This window comes from Neopsephotus bourkii, unplaced genomic scaffold (genome assembly GCF_033783945.1).
Source record: "Neopsephotus bourkii isolate Nb327-2 ecotype Australia unplaced genomic scaffold, CSIRO-AGI_Nbou_v1 NB_1780, whole genome shotgun sequence".
NCBI lineage: Eukaryota > Metazoa > Chordata > Aves > Psittaciformes > Psittacidae > Neopsephotus > Neopsephotus bourkii.
Window position 1 is genome coordinate 11,853,247 of NW_026902254.1, and position 3,755 is coordinate 11,857,001.

Here is a 3,755-nt window from a genome sequence, read left to right on the forward strand (position 1 = left end):
AAATAATGAATATTGCTGGCTATGTGATGACCTCTCTCTCATTCATTCCAGAAGCAGTTCAGTGAGCACCAGATGCATGAGGTGACTATCTGACCTGAAAATCTGCACAAGACAGTAAGTGTATACATGGATCTCCAAATAACTCAAACGTGTCCAGGCATTACCCTCTATCCGTGGACTAAGGGAAAAGCCCACTGATTCCAGTGGACATTTTCACTGCATAAATACCACTCACTAACTATATAGTATATTTTGTAATGCATAGCAACTTGGAAGAAATGCCATCTTAACGCTAGCAAACCACTCCAACTTCACCCCATAACTTGAACGGAGGACTGAAAAAATACACGAAATTCTTAACTACTTCTTTAATTTTTAACTGATTTTTGGAAAGCAGAATACGTTTTTGACATTTAAAAGCTATAAATTTGTGTACACCTTAAGTCACATTCATCGCAGTGGTAATACAGCTGATTGTTCAATTCATCATGGCTGTATTTGGTCCTTTAACAGACAACTGAATATATTAAACCTTTTCATTTATTATTTTAATACCAATTTGTTCATGCCAAAGATCTATATACTCCCCTCCACCCACTCTATGTACTGTCTCCTGTCTGCTTATACCAGAAATTTGTGTGTGCCAACACACTCCCTGGCTGAGAGTGCAGATCCTCCGGTCCCCATCACATCAAACACTCCATCTCATGGCAAGGGCTCATGCCATGTGCTACAAAACAAAGGACAGCCAAGCAATATCCTTTATTCTTTCAATACCAAGGACTTGCATACCACTTTTCTTCCTTCTGTTTTGAGAAAGAAGTCATTCGGCACATCAACATTTGAGATGCTGCAGGGATGATGGGCAGAGCAGAAATGGAGGAGGTGTTGGGCTGAAAGATGTTAAGGGCTGCCATCAGCTAGCCCTTTGATCTAGAAACACTTCCAGACCTGGTTAAAACTGCTGGGTCTGCTAACCAGATGGCAAGGACTCCCTGTGTTCCCAGCTTCTCCCTCCAGGATTTTCAATTCCTATTAAAATCAATGAGATTCTGCTCCCTACAGAATTTGAACATCCTTGCAAATATTTTACTTCTTAAAGTATGAAAACCAAGCACAGGAAGCCAACGAAACACTGACAGGTGTACAGGCGTGCTTGGCACCGCAAAAGCATCATTCACAACCTTCCCTTTCCTCGCATTTGCCAATACAAATTCAAAGTGACTTCACAAGAAGACAGTAAAATTACACTGGATTAGAACAGGTTCATCTGAGGCCAGAACTAGGTAACAGTTAACAGGAAAACTTGGAGAAATCACCAGAAGCAGCACGATAGCTACTACTAAATATTTTGGCATTTCTCATTGTTTGACATCAAAACAGCTCTGCCTCTGACCTAAGGCTTCTAGTTAGCTGTGGAACCTTTGCTAGTTTCCAGAGTGAAAGAATGCAAAACTGGGACACAGCCACCTTATCTTGAGCATGTTCATGCAAGAACACTGCAGCATCTCCTTTTCACAGACCCAGTGAAATGTTTTGTGTCTGTATGTTCTAACACAGCAATTTTGTTTATTTTATAGGCTTATAATAAAAAAATGACACTTTATGAGCTACACGATAGTATTTCAACAATACCTTGTTGTGACATGATATGGTGCAATTACTTAGCAGGAGATACTACAATTTATTGTTATGTCATTGAGTCATACCCTTCAGGGCTTCAGACTGGTGTCTTACTTTGCTTTTTGAAGCCATACAAACTTCAGCCTACAGTCAAGGGAAGCATTAAAACATCCTAGAAATAAAGACATAGACCAAACATGTGCCTGCACACAGCACCGTGCTGGAAATCACTTCCCTGGTCCTTCCACCTTCTCTGTTTTGCTTTAATAGCACTATTCACTGGGCTAATCATAATGAAAGAGAATATAAATTTTGACTCAAAAATGCAAAAAAAGGAGAAAGGTATGTTACATTAGGGTACTCTTCAGGCAGTTAAATACACAGACACAGCCTATGAAGCTAGAGATGCTCAGCACCTACTACTGACTTTACCCACGAGAGGAAGCATGTAACTGGAGCCCTAAAGGATGACCTCTCCACCATCCACAAGCATCACTGCTGGCTTTTCATCTGTCCACAGTTTGTGCTGCAGGACAGAGCCTTGCCAAGTACAGCATTGTGCCTCTTCCTTGGTGTCCTTTTCAGGTACCATGTATCAGTCAGGAAAGGACATCACTGTATATGGCACACTGTAACAACTGTAAGCACAATACAGTGAATTGGTGCCATCACCTTTCCCTAACCACGGGTGTTTGAGACAGTAGGGCAGGATGTTTGGGGGTTTTAATAAAGCATTTCTCCGAGTGAATTCCCCCGGTGTACAGTGGGTACGAAGATAAGCAGCTCCGTTTCACAGGCGGTAGAAACTCCATGTCGAGCAGCAAGCGCAGCCTTGGACAAGCTGAGCCACCCCACCGCCACGGCGTGTCCGGAGAGCCTGCGCCTCGGGAGCGCAGCGAACCGTGCCGCGGGGCCGGGCCGTGCCTCCTCGGCCCAGCCACCCCCCAAGGAGGCCGCCGCTGCCCCGCTCCAGCTGCCAGCGGAACCCGGGGAGAGGGAGTACTGGGACGGACACACACAACACACCTGCCAAGGTGCCAGCCGCGGCGCTGGGCAAGCGGGGGAGCCGCGAGGGGCCGGCCCAGAGCCCGGGACACCGCCTCCTCCTCCGGGGGGCCGAGGCGAGCGGAGCTGGCAGTGCCTCTCCCCTCCTGTCCCCTTCCCTCCCGTGCGGAGCCTCTCCCCGGCGGGAGGCGGGAGCGCACCCGGGCACGACGGGCTGATCACAACCGTAACCCCCCCGGCGTGGGCCTCAGTCCCAGTCCCGGCGGCCGGAGCGGGCGAGCCGCCAAGCCGGGGAGGAGGCGCGCAGGCACCTCCGCTCCAGCCGCCGGCCCGCACCGCGGTGCCTCGCCCTCGCTCGCCTAGCCTCGCCCGGCCGAGGCCCGGCCCCGACACCTCCCCGGCGCGACGGGGCGCGGCGCGGGCAGCCCCGGGGCGGCACGGCCGGGGGAACAGCCGCCCAGCTCCGCGCAGCCCCGCTCCCTTTCCCAGCCCCCGCCGGCGAAGCCAGCTCGGCGGCAGCGCCCCAGAGCGAGCACCTCCCTTCCTTCCCCCCGGGCGCTGGGTGTTGCTGTTGTTTTGCTGCCGCCGCCGCAGGTCGGCCCGGGTGGACGCGGAGGGAGGGAGGGGAAGGGGTGCGATCAGGGCCGGGTGCCAGGCGCACGCCTCTGCCTGACACACGGGAGGGGAGGAGGAGCTGGACGGGCAGGTTTGTCTGGGGGGCGGCGGCGGCCCCGCTCCTCTCCCCTCCCCGCGCTGCTGGGGATAATTAGTATGTGTGCTAGTCTGTCTGCCCCCGGGAGGCAGGGCGGGCTGCGCGGAGTCAGTGCGTGCCCGGCTGTTTGTGCGCTGTGACTCGCCCCGGCCCCTCGGCGGAGCCTCCACCCGCGGGCGGGGAACCGCCCGGCCGCGCTCCCCGCCGTGACCCTCCCACCGCTACTCACCCCGCCGGCCCGGGGAGCCTGGCAGGGCGAGCGGCGCCGGCGTCATGTGACAGCGCGGCCCGGTGCCAGCAGCCCGAGGGGAAGGCAGGCGAGCGGGCGGGCGGAGGGCGGGAGGCAGGGCGGCGGGCGGCTCCTCCTCGCACACAGACCAGGAGCCACCGCGGAGGCGCTTCAGCCGCGGGGACT